Source organism: Xenopus laevis, chromosome 9_10S, assembly GCF_017654675.1.
Source record: "Xenopus laevis strain J_2021 chromosome 9_10S, Xenopus_laevis_v10.1, whole genome shotgun sequence".
Taxonomy (NCBI): Eukaryota; Metazoa; Chordata; class Amphibia; order Anura; family Pipidae; genus Xenopus; species Xenopus laevis.
In genome coordinates this window covers 23,890,427-23,913,134 of record NC_054388.1, presented here as the reverse complement: position 1 = coordinate 23,913,134, position 22,708 = coordinate 23,890,427, and the positions used below count along the sequence as shown (strand labels likewise).

At 41.0% G+C, this 22,708-nt stretch overlaps 1 long non-coding RNA gene across 1 annotated transcript in view; it reads left to right on the top strand.

Annotated features, from left to right (window-relative positions):
* LOC121398764 overlaps window positions 1-22,708 on the top strand; it is a 146,978-nt gene that overhangs the window by 43,051 nt on the left and 81,219 nt on the right. The gene's annotated exons all lie outside the window — the stretch shown is intronic.

Genomic DNA, 22,708 nt, shown 5'->3' with positions numbered 1-22,708 from the left:
GTTTAGTCTGAATGTAGGATCCAGACAGTACACATCTCTTGGGGTCATCTATGTGTATTGAGTTACAGAGGGTGCTGGTTTGTTTGCCCTCACAGTAGGGGTCACTTACCAAAGAATGCAGGACTGGCTATTCAACATCAAAAACCACATAGGGAAAGGAGCAAAGGTTATCACACACATACCATTTGTTGAAGCAGTTAGAAGCAACTAAGCCATAACATAATACTTGACATTTTTCCCTCCCGATTAAAAGTTTGTTTTATCACAGTCACTGTGCCCACTAAAAGTATAACAGATCCCCTAGTAACCTGTAGTTCTAATGTTACAAGCCATAAAAGCAATGTATATAAGCTCTTTTTGGCAGGGCAGGCTTTACCTTTCGAATTAGTTATTGGTGGAGTTTGTGTGTGTTTTGTACATAATATACAGTATACAGCCATTTATCCATTTTTGTGTTGTGTAATATATTGGTGTATTATAAATACATAATAATAATATCCTCCTATAAGTAGGGGTGCACCAAATCCATCTTTTAGCCAAATTCAATAGCTTTTTTTCAGGAATTTGTCCACATCAAGGCCAAATCCAAACCCTCTAAAAAATGTTACTTGTCAATGTTTGGTCAATGATGGTGTGATTTTTGTTGTTATTCATATTATTATGTACAAATTAGGCATAGGATTAATTCGGTAGTTGGCCAATCCAAACATTATCAATTCAGTGCATCCCTAATAACAAGTCAGTGGAACTATAGGGCTGGCTGAGAGTAGGGTTGTCACCTTTTCTAAAAAAAATACCAGCCTTTCTTTATATTTATCTTTTTTCCCTATTAATAACATTGGGATCAGCCATCATTATTTCTGGCCAGGCCGGTAAAATACCGGCCAGGTGGAAACCCTAGCTGAGAGCCATACAAATCCCTTGGAGAGCCAAATCCTGGTCTCCAGGCCTCTGGTGGGAAAGCTCAGCTTTAAAGTATAGTGCAAAAATCCAGCAGGATGGTTTTGCTTGGGGAGGAGTAGATAACTGCTCAAAGTTCAGAAGTTAGTAATGGGACTCCACTAACAATTCAGATCACTTTATATTTGGATGCTAGCAACTATGTCTGACTTGTCGCTTGCGTTTTGTCGCAGCGACACCATCCGACAAGAATAGTTTGTGGCGTTCAGCCCTAAGGAGCAGCATCAAGTGAACTATTAAGGCTCACCAGTGGCGTGACTACTGGGGGTGTCAATCGTGAATCCACCGTTAACATTGCTTGGGGGATTCTGCACGTACTGCAGCCGTGTAGTTCCATTACTGAGGCTCACAGCACATTTGTTATTCTCCAACAGCTATGACTGACTTGTTGCAGCGATACCATACGACATGAATTGTTCATGGTCTTCAGCCCTTAAACTGCAAACAGACTACAGATGTCACCTGAAAATGATAACTCTATAACGATGAAATCGGTTACCATGTAGGTGCATATTGTGCAGATGGACTTTGGTCTAAGGATAGAACTACACCGATGACTTCTATGCGTTTTCGGCGTATCGGACAAGCTGTGCCAAAACAAAAGGCTGAAATCATATGCGACGGAGAATAAGGTAAGCAATACCAATGTCGGATGGTGTTGAAGAGTTCATCCGACACAACGAGACTGTCGGATGCAGACGCTGCAGACGCTGCATGCTGCATCTGTATCCGACAGTCGTGTCGGTTAAATGCTGTGGCAAGATCCAACATTTGTATTTGTTACCTTATTTTCTGTTGCATCCGATTTGACCCCTGCATTTTGGCAAAGCACGTTGGATCCGCCTAAAACGCATAGAAGTTGTCCATGTAGTTCTACCCTAATGGTTTAGGCAGTGAAAGAGGCGTATCTTATTAAAGTGGTCACCCTTCTTCAGCATATGCCGGCTTCTAACAATATAATTCTCTTCAGCCATCCTTATTTCTACCCCAGGTGTTAACCTACACAAGGATTGCCCATGCTTAACTAACGCTGGGCCTACTTTTAGTGATGTTGTCCCACTATGATCTACATCTATAACAGCATTGTTAGCATTCTGTCCCTTGGTAAATATTACTTAAATATCATATTGATTTTTGAGATACTTTATATTGCTATATTTAAAAATTCTGAATGAAACAGAATAAAGCAAGCTAGAATATTCCAGTACAGAATTTTTACATTTCAATGGTTTACAATGGCAGGGCTTAATTGTAATTTATGTGCAAATTACTAAGAATGTGTGACCGGACTGTTTTCGCAGATGAAAGGGTGACTTCTGAAGATTGTCTGTATAAAGCTGGCCATACACATTCAGATTTTATTTGACGTACGACGAACATTTGCATACCGATCATACTATTGCCAAATAACAAACATTGCCAGACAATAATCGTATGAAAGTACATTAGAGGTCACTCATGGATATTGTCAGATATATATACATGCACATATTATCATTATCCAACAGAAATTTTCTAACCTAACCGATCGCCATAGTACGAAAATTGTCAAGAAAATAATCCAGAGCCCACCACACATGGTCTGTAAATTGTATGAATGAAAATATCTGTGTATGGCCAGCTTAAGGTATATAACAAATGATATGTCTACAAACCAGTAATAAGGTAATAAGGACCAGACCCCCACATTCTTACAATCTAATCAAGATTCAAAGTTTTGACAATAAACTCTGAATCTTAAATTTTGACCATATCTTACAATAGCCACCCATTCTGGCTAAGGGTTGACTGATCAAATGAATCCTAAATCAACCAATATATGAATACCTATTCATATAGTATATACAGTATATACTATATATATTCATATATTATAATTATGAATGTTCTTTTTTCACAGCATCTGAAGTTATCAGTAAATATCAATTTGGTGAATTGCATGGCCTATTCTTGACCTTAGTTACCATGTGGGTGTGTAAGAGAAAGCTCCACAGGGACTGAGCTTTATAAAGTAAAGCCAATTCTCTGACACCCTCTAATCTTTTTGTTAGTCTGTATCTATTATTCACAGTGTTTTTACTTTATTTGTACTGTGCTGCTGAGCGTTTCTCAAATAAAAGCTTGTAATAAATAGACGTGTTCACTTCCCAAAAGCATACAGGAACCCATGAGTGTGCACTGGCCTCTCCCATTCATCTCTACCAGTTTCCCTGCATATTCTCCTTTTATGGCTCAGTCTTTGTACGTTCTCCTTCTCACCCTGTGCTTCCCTCTAACCCCTCCTCCAGCACGTATACAAGCAGGAAATGGATGGGGAAAGTCACTCTGCCTCATGAGTCAGGCTAAACTAAGAACTACACAGTGCTATCACTATGGCTTGTCAGGTCAGGCAAAGATCCATTCATTTGGCATTGTATCTTACCTTGTTGATCAACTTAAGCCAGTAGGAATTTGCCACCCAAATATAGTAACCCTAGAGAGAGAAAACAATGATTACGATTCCCTTTTTTACCCAAGACATGTTGGGTATTAACATTATGTGTATGCAGATTCCCCATGAGCATGACTTGGAAGGATTCTGTTCTCAAGCTAGTCTTGGTCACTAGTCACTGTCTTTGTAAATACATGCATCTGCATAGATTACTATATGACAGGGGACCAGGGAATGTGCATTGATCGATTTCTCTTCTTTTTCTCTATGTCTGTTAATTTGGCCAGATCATTAGCACTTTATTTTAGTACATTTTTATTAAGCCATGGAGTGGCTCCCAAAACCTTTGCATCTTGGTCACTAGTACCCTAGCCTTGAGGGCAGAGCCACCTACTTAGCTGTAAGAGAAGTTCTTTGTTTTTCTGTGCCGTGAAGTGATATCTTTATGCTCTCCCACTGGTAATTCCCTTTTTTATATTTTTATTAAAACCCTGTGAATTCTATTTTTGGAGTTCTGACTCTTTGTGAGTTCAGAATCCACAGAGCTCATGTCAAATAAACTTTATCTTTTCAACTCAAGTGATCTCCAGTTCCTGAATTTCCATGACAGAACAATGAACACTAACAGTTATTCCTATCTAACCATGTGTAAGGTACATAAACCAAATCCTTTGACTGGGTGTGTGCCTTGGATCCTAAAGAGGTTTAGGCTTTATTCCTGATTGTGGCTGGTTTGGCTTATCTACAGTTACATGCATTTTACATTTGAATCCTTAAAAAACAAATGAAACAATGCGCACCTGGAAAAGTGGGAAAGAACGAGCCATATGACCAATCCATCCTTCCCTTCCTTCCTTTATCTGGCTTGTATAGATCTACTGGAACAAGGTAGAGCAATCGCACACCCACGGCAACCTCCTGGAGATGACAGCCTGGTGCTCAGTGGTAAAGGATACAACAACCTCCAAATTGAGCCAAAGAACAAAGATACCGCACAAAAGGCTTATTTGCAGGGAAACCCTTGCTTTAATTCAAAGTGCGGATATGCAACGTTTCGGGGCCACACCCGCACTTTGAATTAAAGCAATGGTTTCCCTGCAAATAAGCCTCGTGTGCCGGTATCTTTGTTCTTTTGTATAGATCTACTACCTTCTGTGAAACCAGAACCAGGAGCTGTGATGAATCTTTTAGAGATTGTAAAATTCTTCACTCATCTCAGCTGCAAGCAGCAAAGCAGCAGCTGCAACACAGACACACTTAAGGTGGCCATACATGGGTCGATAAAAGCTTGATCGAAAGTTGGTCAGATGTTGATCGAGCAGGGCTAAAAATCCTGTCGGAATGCCTACCGCATCTGTTCGTTGATGTGGTCCTGCGATCCGACCGCACGTACTCCTGCCCTAGGGCCCACGATTAGATCAGTCCTATATCACCCGCCTCCAGATGGGCATATCGGGGAGAGATCCACTTGTTTGGCAACATCACCAAACCAGCAGATCTCACTGTGTATGGCTTCCTTTACTCACTCTCTCTCTCTCCCTGTACCATATTCTATTCTTTTTATTTGCTCTGATACAGATCCACATCTGAAGTCTGGGTAGGGCAAAAGGAGAGCAGCTTATATTGTTGAATAGAAAGAGGAAGGTGGGTAGGTTGGAGGAAACAGACATGCATATAGCAGCAGCAGAGCAGAGAAAGGAAACAAGCAATTTGCACATATTGGGTGCACGGACTACTGACGTCAGATCTCTTTATATGATCTCCTGTTGCTTGCTTAAGAGCCGTTGCAGTTGAAATAATCTCTCATACAAAGTGGTTTCCAAATCTGTGCCAAAATTTAAAATATCATTATATTAGAATGCCTCTGCTAATTGAACTGTATTTTACCCTATTTGTATAGACTAACCCAATTGCAGCTACATTTTCTGCATTTAAGCTTCAGTCTCCCTAATTTCCTCAAGAGTATGGCAAACCCTTCCATTACACAATCCAAATCATCAGAGCATAATGATATAATATAAGGACATATGACAGTGGCTGAGCCAATAAGAATGCAGTCAGAATGGATTAACATTACATTCAGGTCCCTTGCCCTACCCTCGTTAATGCTTGCAGTACAGCTTCTCAAGCCCATTAACCCATTAGCACCGATCTTGGCAGCTGCACTATACTGATGTGAGTTTGTTCTCCCAAGAGGACATACATAACAGCCTTTATAGTGGGCTCTGCAGTTTTTCATTGGGTAAGCAAAGCACTCCAGCATTCATAAAACCACCCTTCTATTCTCTTGTTCCTGAGGCCCACAGAACTGACATATGGCTGCGTTAGGAAAGTTTCAGCCCCTGAATTCCAAAGGAGTATGAGAATTTGGTGACTACACCAGGAGTCTGCACAACTTCATTACTATGTTAGGCAACCAGACTTGGAGATAAATGAAGCAAGGCTGGGTCATTGCATATCCTGTTTTATCCCAGGCCTGACCATATGTGCTCAGAACAAAGCAGATTTTGCAAGATTATCTACCTAGATTAGGTAAAATATTGTCCTTTGTCTGTTGTTGGTCAACGCTGCGACACGATCCGACAATAGAATTACCTTATTTCCGTTGCATCCGTCATGATGCCTGCGTTTTTGTGCAGCGTGTTGGTTTGTGCTGGAATCGTCCGTGGAGTCCTGCCCTAAGAGACTGGCATATGAATAGGAGAGGTCTGATTAGAAAGATGAATAATAAAAATTAGCAATAACAATACATTTGTAGCCTTACAGAGCATTTGCTTTTTAGAAGGGGTCAGCGACACCCATTTGAAAGTTGCATAAAGTCCGAATAAAAAGGCAAATAATTATAAAACTATAAAAAATAAATAATGAAAACCAATTAAAAAGTTGCTTAGAAATGGCCAGTCTACAATATACTAAAAGTTACCTTAAAGGTGAACCACCCCTTTAAGCTGGGAGTCACAGTACTTGCTTATCTTAAATAGTAACAATTATATCTTTGTTTATCTTACAAATGTATCGAAGTGGGGGGTCGCGACTGGGGGCCCAGGCACTGAAGGATCCCCAGTCCAACGCTGTGTATAGGCAAATGTTACTTTCATATTAAAATCCATTCCTGCTTTTTTTTTCTCTCTTGCTGTCCCCCTTCTTAAATATGGATGGGTCAGTAGGCAGAAGTGCAGGCAGTGGATGCCCTTGCATTTTCAGGTTTATTTTAAAAAACCTTCCAAAGACTGGAGTGGAACACTGTTGTTGTGTGAATTAATATCAAAAGAGACGTACAATAGATACTATTAGGTTAGGAAAATTACCTATTAAGCAAAATGCTGAGTTCCAGATGCCTGAATTTATTGAAATGTTATCACAAGCAACTACAGTTAAAATAATTGGTTGCCTATATGCAGTAAAATGCAGAATGTACATACAGCCCTTTTACTGTATACAGAAACCCCTTTGTTTTACAAAAAAAAGTTAATAATTTTTCCCTTAAAGGATGCTATTATTTGAACTGATGTATATGTACACTTGTACACAAGGTAACTGTCAGTAAAGTTCAAATGAGTAGCACATTCTTGCCCCACATACAGTATATCGCATAGCATAGCATTTGTATTAGAAATGTTCAGCCAATGCATTTCAATGTAACACAGTCTTTTTAAAGAAATTGTTCAGTGTAAAAATAAAAACTGGGTCAATAGATCCAGTCACTCCAGCCTTTATAGATTACATTTTTGGCAAACTAACTATATAAGAAACATTTTTTATTTTGCAAAGCCTATCTATTTACCCAATTTTTATTTACATAAAGGTGTAACCACCAGTTTGAGGAGCAGCTACAGGTCATATGTTGACGTTGGATTTCTTTCTCTAACTGTGGACAATACTGTGGAGCTAGGTAATACATTTGGACCAGCGTGCATATTCATAGGCAGAGGGTGTTTTTTTTGTTTGGGGAGGCTAAAAATGGCTGTACAAGGGCATTACCTCCCTTGGGTCCTTTTGTTCTCTTTGACTGCAATAATAAGTGCAGGTAACATACATAGGAACACAGTAAGTAAGATTGAAAAAAAGACACGTCCATCAAGTTCAACCTTTTTTTTTTTTTTATTAACTACCTATCTGCCAGTTGATCCAGAGGAAGGCAAAAAAAAACCATCTGAAGCCTCTCCAATTTGCCTCAGAGGGGGAAAAATTCCTTCCTGACTCCAAAATGGCAATCGGACTAGTCCCTGGATCAACTTGTACTATGAGCTATTTCCCATAACCCTGTATTCCCTCACTTGCTAAAAGGCTATCCAACCCCTTCTTAAAGCTATCTAATGTATCAGCCTTTACAACTGATTCAGGGAGAGAATTCTACATCTTCACAGCTCTCACTGTAAAAAAACCTTTCCGAATATTTAGGCAGAACCTCTTTTCTTCTAATCTGAATGGGTGACCTTGTGTCAGCTGGAAAGACCTACTAGTAAATAAAGCATTAGAGAGATTATTATATGATCCCCTTATATATTTATACATAGTTATCATATCACCCCTTAAGCGCCTCTTCTCCAGCGTAACCATCCCCAATTTGGCCAGTCTTTCCTCATAGCTAAGATTTTCAATACCTTTTACAGGCTTAGTTGCCCTTTTCTGTACCCTCTCTAATACAATAATGTCCTGTTTGAGTGATGGAGACCAAAACTGTACAGCATATTCTAGATGGGGCCTTACAAGTGTTCTATACAGTGGAAGAATGACCCCCTCCTCCCTTGACTCTATGCCCCTTTTTATACAGCTCAAGACCTTATTTGCCCTTATTTGGTGTGGGACCTTTTTCACTATAACATGTTCTGGGTGCAAATGTGTTTCTAGCTGCATTTCTGTTTGATTCCCAAAGGGTAATCCCACCATTAGAGTATTTTCTTATTATCATAGTTCATAGTTGTTACCTTTAAAGGAAAACTATACCCCCAAACAATGTAGGTCTCTATAAAAAGATATTGCATAAAACAGCTCATATGCAAAACCCTATGTAAAACCCTGCTTCATGTAATTAAACCATTTCATAATAATATATTTTTCTAGTAGTATGTGCCATTGGGTAATCATAAATAGAATATTGCCATTTTAAAAATAAGGGCCGCCCCCTGGGCTCGTACGATTCACTGTGCACACAAACAATCCAAACAAACTATACTTCTTAGGTCACATGAGCCAATTAACTCAAGTAGTGATGGGCGAATCTGCGCAGTTTCGCTTCACCGTAAAATTTGCAAATTTTGCGCGAAATTCGCAAAACGGCGAAAAATTCTCGAAACGGCGCCGGCGTCTAGTTTTTGATGCCGGCGCCCGTTTTTGAAATTAATTTTGAAATTAAAAGAACCTTCCCAACCCCCTTACCTCATCTTTTAACCCTGTCCGAGCTCAGGTACCGAAGGGGGTGGGGCCATGCCTACTTCCATGCTTCAGTCCAGGAAAAGAAAATTCCAGGAAGTATGATAGAATTTTCCCTTTTTCCTGTCCTTCTGCGTGGCAGTAGTCACTAATGGGATTTATCCTAGCAGTAACCAGACTATGGGTGGGATGAATTTTTTTATTTTGCTGAACCTAAGAAAGGACTTTTTGTCCAAAAGAGGCTTCTTTCTTGATCAAAATATTTTTATTACACATTTTCAAAGAATATACAAACAATTACAAAAAGAGAGAAAAAAAAAAAAAAAAAAGGGGGGGTTCTCTATCCTATTCAGCGGCTGGGCTTAAACTTACTTATACATGCAAAGATGGAGATAATAATGTATCATTCTCGTATAGTAGCCAAGGCATCCAGATTTTGTCATACGTCTCCATGTTATTCTGTAGCTTATAATTCAACTTCTCATTAGTTGCTATATATATTATTCTAGATTTCAGAAGCTCCAAAGATATATAAGGTTTCTTCCAATTACTGGCAATCACCAATCTGGCCGCCATTAAAATAAATTGGGTCAATTTATATGATGTTTTAGGGAGATAATCAGGTTTCCTCCCCAACAACATCACTGTCGGATCTTTTTCAAAGCTGACTCCCAAAACTCCCGAAATATAGTTCCCTACAAAATCCCAATATCTCGATACTATAGTGCAATCCCACCAAATGTGGGACATAGTCCCTTTTTCTTTACAGCCCCTAAAGCAATGTGGGTCACTTGAGGGATATAACTTTTGCAGTCTGGCTGGGACTAAGTATGCTCTATGTAATATTTTTAAAGAGGTCTCATTAAATGTGGTGCTGATATTACCCTGATTCGCCGCTATACTACACTGGTACCACTGTTGTATCGACAATGAGAAATTGAGCTCCTGTTCCCACTTATACATGTATCGTTGTTTTTCCTTACCCAAAACTGGCTTATTCAAACTTTTATATACAGAGCCCAGTATACCTGCCCCAAGCGGGGATTTGCTACATATTGATTCAAAACTCGAAATCGTGAAAATCTTATGCTCACACCGTGATGCTTGTTTAACAATAAAGTGCAATAACTGTAAAGTTCTGAAGGTTTCCTGTGGTGGAGGTTGATAAATTTCCATAACTTGTGAAAGTGTAAGTGGTCGTCTTCGCTGCGTTAAAGACATTATAGTTGTGATTCCCTTGTCTATCCACCATCTAAAAATATTTCCTGATAAACCCGGTGGAAAATCATAATTATATATTAAAGGACCTAACAGTGAAGGGGAAGACTTAAGCCCAAATTTCCTTGCTAGCAATTGCCAGAACTTTAACATTTCAATTGTTACCTGTGATGCATCTTTAAAGTGATTATAAGGTATTTTAGATAACCATAAAACTTGGTGCATTAAAAAAGGATGTAGCAGATCATTTTCGATTTGTACCCAGAGGGGAGCCTGTTGTCCGGCATGGACAGGAGCCCATTGGGCTATCCTGGCCGCCTGATAATATTTTTTGATATTCGGGACAGAGAGGCCCCCATTTGCCTTGTGTAAGTTCATAACTTGTGCCGGTATTCGTGGGTGCTTATTATGCCATATAAAATTATTTATGCCCAACTGGAAATTCCGTATGTCCCTTAATGGGACTAATATGGGTAAAGTTCGGAAAAGGTACAGAATTTTCGGTAGCAACGTCATTTTAATACAATGAATCCTACCCAATAATGATACTGAACATTTATCCCATTGCTGTAACTTCTGTATAAGTACTTTAAACATAGGTAGAAAATTAACCTTGTACAGTGCAGCTGGGGAGGAGGTAAGTTTTACCCCCAGATATTGTAAATATTCCGATTGTACTCTGAATCCAAAATTTAATTCTATCAATTTAACTATGTGTTGTGGGATATTGCAGGGCAGCATTTCGGACTTTTCCATGTTAATATTGAGTCCTGATATCTTTGCAAAGATCCTCAAAGTCTGCATAAGGTTGGGCAGTGATGTCATTGGGTTTATCAGATGTACCAAAAGATCATCCGCGAACAGTGACAATTTATACTCTTTACCCTTCACTTTTAAACCTTTAATATCCACATTATCCCTAATTGCTCTTGCCAGGGGTTCCATCGCCAAAGCGAAAAGGGCAGGAGACAGGGGGCATCCCTGTCTTGTTCCCCGTTCAATCTTGATAACCTCTGGGGGAGCTGTAACAGGGAGATTAAGTCTAGCTGTTGGTTGCTTATAATATGTTTTAAGCGTATTAATAATAGAATCACCACAATTGACCACTTCTAAGGTTTTAAACAGGTATTGCCAATCCAAAGTATCGAATGCCTTCTCAATATCCAATGCCAGCAGACATAACGGCGTTTTAGTTTTATTTGCGTAAGTCACTAAATTTATGATCTTCCTGATATTATCCGGTGCTTGCCTAGTAGGGATAAAGCCAATCTGATCCTTATGTATAATAGTATTTAAAATTTTATTCAGCCTAGATGCTAATATAGAGGACAGGATTTTAATGTCAATATTAAGCAAAGAGATCGGCCTATAATTTTTAGGGGTCAACATATCTCTATTCGGCTTCAAAATTACCGATATTTTGGCATCTGTCATCTCTGCTGGAATCGAATTACCTGCTGTGATATGTTGATAAAGTCTAGATAAATGAGGAATTAACTTGCTCTGAAATTTTTTGTAAAATAATGATGAGAAGCCATCCGGCCCTGGGGCTTTACCCGCTTTTAACCCCTTAATAGTATCTTTTATTTCTTCCTGGGAGATCTAACATCTCTCTCATTTCCTCAGTAAGTGGTCTCGGAGCAAACTTTCCCAAAAATGCATCTATTTTTCCCTGCTTCTTCTTTTCTCCGACTGCGTACAGATGTTGGTAATATTTTACGAACTCTCTAGCTACCTTATCTGGGTTAGCCGAAACGTGCCCATCTTTCGTTCTGATTTTACTAATCAAATTCCTACGCTGACCAGCCCTCAAGAGGCCCGCTAACATTCTGCCAGGTTTATTAGCCCACCTATAAAAACCGAAATTTGTTCTCCGCATAGCGTATTCGGCTCCTACTATCTGAACAGCCCTTAATTTCTGCCTTACCTCCTCAATAAGCTTTCTTCCTTTCTTAGTGGGATTTTGCCTATTGTTCTGCTCTAGATCTGCGAGTTCCCTCTCCAATCTCACCTGTATTTGGTTTCTCTCTTTCTTCTTTCTAATCGCATACTTAATTAGACATCCTCTAATGAAGGCCTTATAGGCTACCCAGATCCACTCAGGTATTACTTCTGATTTAGTATTTTCTTTAAAAAATAACTCAGTCTCCTGATCTAGGAAACATACACACTCTGGGTCCGCTAATAGACTCTCATTAAGTTTCCAGGTTGGACGCACAATACCAGGGGATTGTAAATCTAAAGTTAAAGACACTATATCGTGGTCCGACCAGGTACAATTTAATAATTTTGAGTCTCGAATGGATTCTGCATCTATGGTATTAATCAAAATATAATCAATCCTCGAATAACTCTTATGTGGATGTGAATAAAATGAGTAATCTCTTTTGTTGCCATTCATTTCTCTCCAAGAATCCAACAAGTTGAAATCCTGTAAGAGCTTATTGATCTTTTGTGTATTATTTTTATGGTGGGTTGTACTTCCGGCTGAGGATCTATCTAGTTGGTGATTAAATGCAAGATTAAAGTCTCCTGCCCAAATTGTTCTAGCTGTACTGGGGTATGAGATAAATCTACTCATTGACTCAAAAAAACGTAAAGGCGAGTCTACTGGAGCATAGGTAGATAAAATAACATACTCCTGATCTAACAGCTTTCCTTCTATTACTATATACTGACCGTTATCATCCACTTTAGTCTTTGTTACCAAAAAAGGGAGGTTTCTCTTAAAACATATTGCTACCCCTCTATGTTTTTTATCCGCAGAGGCCAAAAAACAGGTGGTATAGTTCTTATGAAAAAATTTAGGGAAAGAGCATTTTGTAAAATGAGTCTCTTGGAGACATAAAATATCCGGGGAAAGTCGATGGTACATCTGAAAAGCTGCCCTGCGCTTAATTGGAGAGTTCAACCCCTGTACATTATGTGAAATTACCTTAATAGACATTTAAACTTCAATATATTTTCATGGAAGGCTACCCGAGCTTCTTTTTTATACCTCCTCCATTGACCCAGCCGCTGTAGAAAAGAAAAGAACCAGAAAAAAAAAAAAAAAGAAAAAAAAAACACGAAGAGGGGGAAAAAAAAAAAAAAAAACCTACAAAAAACACTAAAACATGGTTGACACCCATTTCTGAGTACGCCTAGATCGTAGTTATCCGTCTCACTGACAGATGTACTCTAACTTAGGCAGCAAAATCCCAGTACTACTAAAAAAAAAAAAAAAAAAAAAAAAACATGCAAATATATCTGAACTTATACAATAATATCAGACCATTTAAACTCATGAGCTTATAGACTGCTTTTGGGGGTGAGTGTCCTCAGTCTTTTTGCAGAGTATGGGGTCGGGTTCATATCCTGCTCTCATGTCCCAACTAGCCTACCCTTTCTTCCCCGCCAGAACACCCCCCAAAAGAGGCTTCTTTAACTGAAAAAACCATACTGCCGCATTGCAGATTTCCTCTGGAGTGGCTTGAGCTGTGAAAACCCAAGAGGCTGCTACAGCTAGAGATGTCGCGAACTGTTCGCCGGCGAACTTGTTCGCGCGAACATCGGGTGTTCGCGCTCGCCGGAAGTTCGCGAACGTCGCGCGACGTTCGCCATTTTGGGTTCGCCATTGTTGGCGCTTTTTTTTGCCCTCTCACCCCAGACCAGCAGGTACATGGCATCCAATCAGGAAGCTCTCCCCTGGACCACTCCCCTTCCCTATAAAAACCGAAGCCCTGCAGCGTTTTTTCACTCTGCCTGTGTGTGCTGAAGAGATAGTGTAGGGAGAGAGCTGCTGCCTGTTAGTGATTTCAGGGACAGTTGAAAGTTTGCTGGCTAGTAATCGTTTTGATACTGCTCTGTTATTGGAGGGACAGAAGTCTGCAGGGGTTTGAGGGACATTTAAGCTTAGGTAGCTTTGCTGGCTAGTAATCTACCTTCTACTGCAGTGCTCTGTATGTAGCTGCAGTGGGCAGCTGTCCTGCTTCTGATCTCATCTGCTGACTGCTGCAATAACAGTAGTCCTTGTAAGGACTGCTTTTATTTATTTTTTTGTTGTTTTACTACTACTACTACTACTACTATAAGAGCCCAGTGCTATTAGTCTAGCAGTGTTGGGGAGTGGGACTGGTGTGCTAATCTGCTGCTCCTAGTAGTTCAGCAGCACCAACTTTAATTTTTTTTTTTTAATATTCATTTTTTTTTATTTTACTTTTTTTTATTTTACTACCGCTGTAGTAGTGTATAAGTTGACCTTTTAGGCATTATTTGCCCTGTAGGCATTATTTGCACACTGTTTTCTTCAACCCGCCATCTAGCTGTGTGACCTTGTTCACATTCTGTCTAAATATCCATAATATTACCGTCTCCAGAAAAAACACCGGAGTGACTTTTTTCAAGCAGCATTCATATATTTTACGTAATCCGTATCCACCGCTGTAGTAGTGTATACGTTGACCTTGTAGGCATTATTTGCACACTGTTTTCTTCAACCCGCCATCTAGCTGTGTGACCTTGTTCACATTCTGTCTAAATATCCATAATATTACCGTCTCCAGAAAAAACACCGGAGTGACTTTTTTCAAGCAGCATTCATATATTTTACGTAATCCGTATCCACCGCTGTAGTAGTGTATACGTTGACCTTGTAGGCATTATTTGCACACTGTTTTCTTCAACCCGCCATCTAGCTGTGTGACCTTGTTCACATTCTGTCTAAATATCCATAATATTACCGTCTCCAGAAAAAACACCGGAGTGACTTTTTTCAAGCAGCATTCATATATTTTACGTAATCCGTATCCACCGCTGTAGTAGTGTATACGTTGACCTTGTAGGCATTATTTGCACACTGTTTTCTTCAACCCGCCATCTAGCTGTGTGACCTTGTTCACATTCTGTCTAAATATCCATAATATTACCGTCTCCAGAAAAAACACCGGAGTGACTTTTTTCAAGCAGCATTCATATATTTTACGTAATCCGTATCCACCGCTGTAGTAGTGTATACGTTGACCTTGTAGGCATTATTTGCACACTGTTTTCTTCAACCCGCCATCTAGCTGTGTGACCTTGTTCACATTCTGTCTAAATATCCATAATATTACCGTCTCCAGAAAAAACACCGGAGTGACTTTTTTCAAGCAGCATTCATATATTTTACGTAATCCGTATCCACCGCTGTAGTAGTGTATACGTTGACCTTGTAGGCATTATTTGCACACTGTTTTCTTCAACCCGCCATCTAGCTGTGTGAGCTTGTTCACATTTTGTCTAAATATTGATAATATTATCGTCTCTAGAAAAACCACTTGAGTTACTTTTTTTCAAGCAGCATTCATATATTTTACGTAATCCGTATCCACCGCTGTAGTAGTGTATACGTTGACCTTGTAGGCATTGTTTGCCCAGTTTTTTTGGCCGCAGCCACTGAAGCACAGAGGCCAGAAAAAATATGCCATATAAATGCTGAAAATAGTCATTTTTTGCCATACGTTGACTCAACGTATATGGCAAAAAATTACTATTTTCAGCATTTATATGGCATATTTTTTCTGGCAACTGTGCTTCAGTGGCTGCGACCAAAAAAACTGGGCAAACAATGCCTACAAGGTCAACGTATGGCAAAAAATGACTATTTTCAGCATTTATATGGCATATTTTTTCTGGCAACTGTGCTTCAGTGGCTGCAACCAAAAAAACTGGGCAAACAATGTCTACAAGGTCAACGTATGGCGAAAAATGACTATTTTCAGCATTTATATGGCATATTTTTTCTGGCAACTGTGCTTCAGTGGCTGCGTCCAAAAAAACTGGGCAAACAATGCCTACAAGGTCAACGTATGGCAGTTGTTTAAAGAGAACAGTAGATTACTAGCCAGCAAAGCTACCTAAGCTAAAATGTCCCTCAAATCCCTGCAGACTTCTGTCCCTCCAATACAGAGCAGTATCAAGCAGATTACTAGCCAGCAAACTTACTATCATCTGTCCCTGAAATCACTAACAGCTCTCCCCCTACACTATCTCTTCCAAGCACACACAGGCAGATTTTTCAGATACATTTTTGCCCTTGATCCCCCTCTGGCATGCCACTGTCCAGGTCGTTGCACCCTTTAAACAACTTTAAAATCATTTTTCTGGCCAGAAATGTCTTTTCTAGATGTTAAAGTTCGCCTTCCCATTGAAGTCTATGGGGTTCGCGAACCGTTCGCGAACCGCTCGCATTTTTGCGCAAGTTCGCGAATATGTTCGCGAACTTTTTTTCCGACGTTCGCTACATCCCTAGCTACAGCTCTAGTGGACTTGGGGAACCTGCATTGACTTATTTGAATATGCTTTCCTGATGCATCCATTTATCCAGCTTGCAATCACCCTTATTTAAGATTGCTGCCCCTTAGAAGGGCCCTTGAATTGCAGAAGGAGTTTAAAACACTTCTTGAATGAGTTGGTCCTATGCAAATACACAAACACCAGATTTAGATTATGCCACTTCCTCTGTAGCAGGATTGGGAAAGAAAACGGAAATACTTTACTGGCATGATACAAGGAGAGTACCTTCGAGAGAAATTTCTCTGGCAATCTTAAAGGACCAGTAACATCAATTTTTTTTTCTCAAAAATTCATACTAACACCAACACAAATTAAAATTTGGGGATGTTAAATGCTGTCAAATAAAGTCAATAAAGATGTCTTGGTGGGACGGTCGGGGATTTGATATATCTGTATGATGGGGAGGGGCAGGTTGGTGATTTGCCGGTATCATTGGGTCAAATATTTTACGGTCATGCATAGGAAAAGTTCTGTTTTCTGTGGGCTTGTATTATGGAAATTCATTTTGAGATGTTTATTTTGTCATGAAAGAACATGTCATGGCCCTCTGAGGGCAAACTGTTTGCTGTCTGTGTGAAATTTGAAAAATAATAAAAATTTTCTTTCAAAAAAAAAAAAAATAACAAAGCCTTTCTTAAGAAATAACTTACAGAAACTCCACTTCCTGTCCTCTGCAGAAACGGCGAAAGGGCGACTATCCTTCCTGCAGCGCTCGATTTGTCCTCCCTGGTTAGCTCCAATATTCTACTGACAGCGTGTGAAGCGAGGTGAAGCGAGTTGAAGCTGCGGATCAAGACCCTGCGGGACCAACACATGAAGCCCTTGCTGCTGTAGGAGTGCGGGAAACCAACTGGTGCAGGCAGCCTAAGATGCAGGCAGTTTCCTGGGAGCAAGCGGTTCTCCCTCCACAGGCAGCTGAGGCTCGGTATCTCCACAGCTCAGTGCGAGGCAAAGGACAGGGGAAGACTTACGGCCAGTCTGGAGCTGCCTCAGTGCAGCAGTGCAGCGAGACGCCATCCAATTTTAGATGTGCGAGTGGTTCTGCAAGAAATAATCGGCTGTCGCGGTTTGCTTGTCCTCTATTTAGCCCACTGGTCATTATTAGCCTGTGTGTCCGTATGTACTCACCTGCCAAGAGGGAGCCGGGCAGAAGGAGCCAAAAGAGGACCCCGCACAGGACTTGCAGTTCTATCCGGCTTCAGCTCTTCAGTCCAGAGTCAGGGAGAGCCGGGCATGGAGGAGCGCTACTATCCAGTCACGTGTTGCAGCAGGCATAACCCTTAGGGCCGGAGGAGCGCGGCTCTCATTGATGAGTAGTGAGTGATTCGGACTCAGTTGAGGAGGGCACATGCAGCTCAGTCCCGCACCTCCCTCCTGTCCGACACTGCTGGGACAAATTTCGTCAAGTGGGAAGCGGCGCTAAATAGAGGACAAGCAAACCGCGACAGCCGATTATTTCTTGCAGAACCACCCGCACATCTAAAATTGGATGGCGTCTCGCTGCACTGCTGCACTGAGGCAGCTCCAGACTGGCCGTAAGTCTTCCCCTGTCCTTTGCCTCGCATTGAGCTGTGGAGATACCGAGCCTCAGCTGCCTGTGGAGGGAGAACCGCTTGCTCCCAGGAAACTGCCTGCATCTTAGGCTGCCTGCACCAGTTGGTTTCCCGCACTCCTACAGCAGCAAGGGCTTCATGTGTCGGTCCCGCAGGGTCTTGATCCGCAGCTTCAACTCGCTTCACCTCGCTTCACACGCTGTCAGTAGAATGTTGGAGCTAACCAGGGAGGACAAATCGAGCTCTGCAGGAAGAATGGTCGCCCTTTCGCCGTGGACAGGAAGTGGAGTTTCTGTAAGTTATTTCTTAATAAAGGCTTTGTTATTTTAAATTTTAATTTGTGTTGGTGTTATTTTTTCGTTGTGTACTAACGAATTTTTGAGAAAAAAAAATTGATGTTACTGGTCCTTTAAGACAACTTTATCTTGCAACATCTTCAGATATGGTTCTTTCCAAAGCAACGCTTGGATTTCAACCACTCTCCGAGCCGAAGTTATAGCTATTAAAAAAGTTGTCTTCATAGACAAGAGATCCAGGCTAATGGAATCCAAAGGCTCAAATGGTTCTTCCATGAGAACCTGAAGGACCAAATGATGGCACGATAGGTCTCACTTGTCTGAACCCTTGAATAAACCGACCCACCAAAGGGCACTCTGCCCATTTTACCTTCGTCAATGCCGACAAAGACGATGCCTGCACTTCAGAGTGGCTGGGCTGAGATCTTTTTCCAAGCCTGACTGGAGGAAATTCACTACTGCTGACTCACTCGGTGACGAAAAAGAATTATCTGTTCCAGAACACCACTCCTTGAATCTTTCCCAGATTCTGTGATAGGTGATATTTGTCGAAGGCTTTCTTGCTGCCAAGAGCATGTTACTAGTATTATCCTCAAGACCTTGCTCTGTCAACTCCTGCCGCTCAAAAGCCACCCTGTCAAAGCCCATTTTTGTGGGTTTGGGTGGAACATCTTGCCCTGAACCAGCAAATTCTGCTGACAAGGTAACCTGTAAGGATTGTCCATTTTCATTGCAAACAATTGTGCAAACCAAGGCCTTCTTGGCCACCATGGCAAAACTGCTATGACTGTTGCCTGATCCTTCCAGATTTTGTTTAACACTCTTGAAATAAGAGGGACTTGTTGGAAAAATGTAGACCAGCCTGAATTCCCATTTCATCCTGAAAGCATCCTGACACAACGACTGGAGCCAAAACCTTTGAAAAAGTCCTCGGTAGCCCAAAGGGAAGTGCCCGATATTGATAGTGCTCCCCCATCACTGCAAACCTGAGAAACTTCTGATGATCGTTGAAGATTGGAACATGACTATTTTTACAAACCAGTAGTTTAAATTTAGACTTTGGGAAATAATGGTCGTTTCCATTTTGAAATACCTCACCTTCAAAAATGAGTTTAGACATCTGAGGTCTAAAATAGCTCGGAATTCCCCTGATGAATTTTTCCTTAGGAAGATAGGAGAATACATGCCTTGACTTTTCTGACTTCCAGGAACCCACAGAATAACTATTTTCTCTAAGAGCTCTAATAGAATGCCTGCCATAGCCTCTTGGGCCATCAATATAAAGGAACATCCAAAGAAAACTGTAGCACACCGATCAAACTTGTCTTGTGAAGAAAAGTGTTTTTATTGGCTCACGGCAGACATAAAGTTTGGCAACGTTTCGGGCCACGCAGGGCCATTTATCAAGGCTTGATAAAGGGCCCTGCGTGGCCCGAAACGTTGCCAAACTTTATGTCTGCCGTGAGCCAATAAAAACACTTTTCTTCACAAGACAAGTTTGATCGGTGTGCTACAGTTTTCTTTGGATGTTCGAGTTATTTGGACCTTGAGCAGGAGGTCCTGTGGACTGTTTAGCACCCGGCACCCGAGAGGGTAATTACGTTCAGGTGAGCACTCTAATTCTGTGTGGAATCAATATAAAGGAAGTCTTGATTCCAGAAAAACTTTCTTGATTTGCTTCTTTAAAAACTCCAAATGGTATCCTTGTGTCAACATTTCTAGAACCCACTTGTTCGAAGTTGTCTTTGCCCAAACTGCTTGAAATTGGAGTAGCCTTGCCCCCACAGGCAGTAGCTGGGCGTCAGCACCATCAGAAATACTTGGACTTGTCCTTTCACTCTTTCTTAGGTTGAAAATGCCTCAGATTTTTCCAAAAGGGTTGCTTAAACTGCCATTTCGGCCTGTACCACTTAGCCTTTTTGTAGGCCATCCTGTCTGCATGCATTGGTTGCCGCCTCTCCTGAGGCAGAAAAGAACTTTTGCCTGCAGATGCCTTTGATATTATGTTGTCTAGCTGAACAGCAATTCACCCTCAAAGGGAAGCATGCACAGATTAAACTTGGAGGGGGTATATGCCTGCCAGTGCTTCAGCCATAACATTCTTCTGGCTGCCACCTCATAGCCCATATTTCTGGCTGCAAACTTCAGGACATCCAAAGATGCCTCTGTGATAAAATCAATGACCACCTTAACACCATCAACTAGGTGAACTACTTTGCCTTTATCCGAGCCACTTTGTAGTTCTGTTTCCAATTCTTGCAGCCAGATCTTAGACGCTTTTGCCACACACGTCACTGCCACAATCGGTTTACAGAGTAACCCTGAAACCGAATAAGCTTTCTTTAGTACTGTATCTTGCCTTCTTTCCACTGGATCTTTAAGTGAAACTCCCTCATCAGCAGGCAATGCGGTCTTACGCGCTACTCGTGCAATGGCAGCATCTACTTTAGGAGGGCTTGTGCAACTTCTCACATTCCCCTCAGCATACTGGTACATTTTTTTAAAATGTCTCTGCACTGAAATTTTTTTATCCGGAACTGCCCATTCCTCCTTAATGATATCCTTCAAAACTTTATCTACTGGAAAAGCTGAAGCTCTTTTCCCTGAAGCTTTAAAAGTCTTATCCTGCTTCTTCTTCTGCTCTGTATCCTCCAGTTCTAAGACCTTCCTGACTGCTTTAATCAGTGGTTCCACTACTACTTGAACTTGAACTTGAAAAAAATCAGGTCATCATCCTCCTCTGAGCAGGAAACAAGAGATGGGGTAAGTGGGTTGGGTAGGTTCTTTTAATTGCTCTTCTTGTCCTTCTGCTGCATGAGGGATTAACCCATTAGTGACTACTGTCATGCGGAAGACAGGAAAATGGATTCAGGACAAAACATTAACCCTCAGATGGGGCAGAACTACCGGGGGGTGGGGGAGGTCCAATTACACCTGGACCCAAACCCCCTTGGGGGTGGGGGTGGGGTCCCAGTGATCATAGTTCTGTTATTACCCTCAGAAATCCCAGAAATATCACTGAAAAAAGGATAACAAACATTGCACTGCAGAAAATAAATTGAGCATTGCATAACCCCACACATGCCAATATCTGCAGAAAATTGATAATACATTAACCCTAGATATGTCACTGAGGTCACTGTTATAGGGCAGAAGGATATAGAAATAGCCCCCTTTTGGCCACTCCCTTTGGACTTCACCCACTTTCCCATGTGCGTTCACTGAATTTTCAGGAAAATCAAACCATAGCATTGGGGTCAAAATTTGCTTAAAGTCTTGCACTGCAGGAAGGGGGTATTAACACCACATTTACAATTTTAACTGAGAGCTGCGAATGCTGCACTGCAAGCACATTATGGGGAAAAGGATTCTGTCACCTAAAGTACATTACATGCAGAAACTGTGAGGTACTCAAAAGACATACAAAGAAGCAGTAGGTACTGATCTCCCAAAAACATAAAAAGAAGGCACCATAAGCACTATAAAGAACATTATATAGTAAGAAGCAGAGGCACTGGCACACCAAATACATACATAGACAGCAATGGACAATGGCACCATGAGCAGTAAGATACAGAGAATACTGGCAAGCCAAGCACAGTATACAATAAAAAAAAGTGAGTATAAGTACAAGAATGCATTATATAGTAAGAATCAGTGAGCACAGGCACTCCAAGCCTAGCACCTCCCCATGCACTGCCTCACTCTATTGCTCTGCCAAAATGCAAGGTATGAGGAGCTGCATTAGTAATGTGAAAAATTCAAATATCTCTCACTGCATGGATCCCTTTTATGCTAGTTAGACAGCAATGTTATATTTAGGGATGCACGGAATCCACTATTTTGGATTCGACCGAACCCCCGAATTCTTTGCGAAAGATTTGGCCGAATACCGAACCGAATCTGAATCCTAATTTGCGTATGCAAATTAGGGATTGGAATGGGAAAAAATGTTTACTTCCTTGTTTTGTGACAAAAAGTCACACAATTTCCATCCCCAACCCTAATTTGCATATGCAAATTAGGATTTGGATTCGGTTCAGCCGGGCAGAAGGATTACAAAGGAAGGAGAACAACCCCTTCTAAAGGTTCTCCAATTTGCTTCAAAAAATTTCTTCCTGACTCCAAGATGCAATTGTACCAAGTTCTTGAACCCTGTATTTCTTGTATACCCCCCACCCAGAAAGCAGGAAGGCACAGTAGAATTCCATGTATAAATACACCTAGAAATCATAGCAGAATGGCAACTTCATTTATAAATACCAGCAGAACTTACATCAAGATGGCACAGTGGCAATTCTATGTATAAATACACCCAGAATTCATAGTAGGATGGCACAAGCGCAATTCCATGTATACATACCCCCAGAACCCATAGCAGGATGGCAAAGGGGCAATTCCATGTATACATTCCATGTAGACTTACCTGATGATATCAATGTTCTATAATAATCAGCCCCCCAAAGTACAGCCTGTGGGTTTATATGGAGGGGATAGTGGGATGTACCATATTGGGCATCAGTGTAACAAAAGGGTATAATCCTGTGGGTAAGGGAGGATAT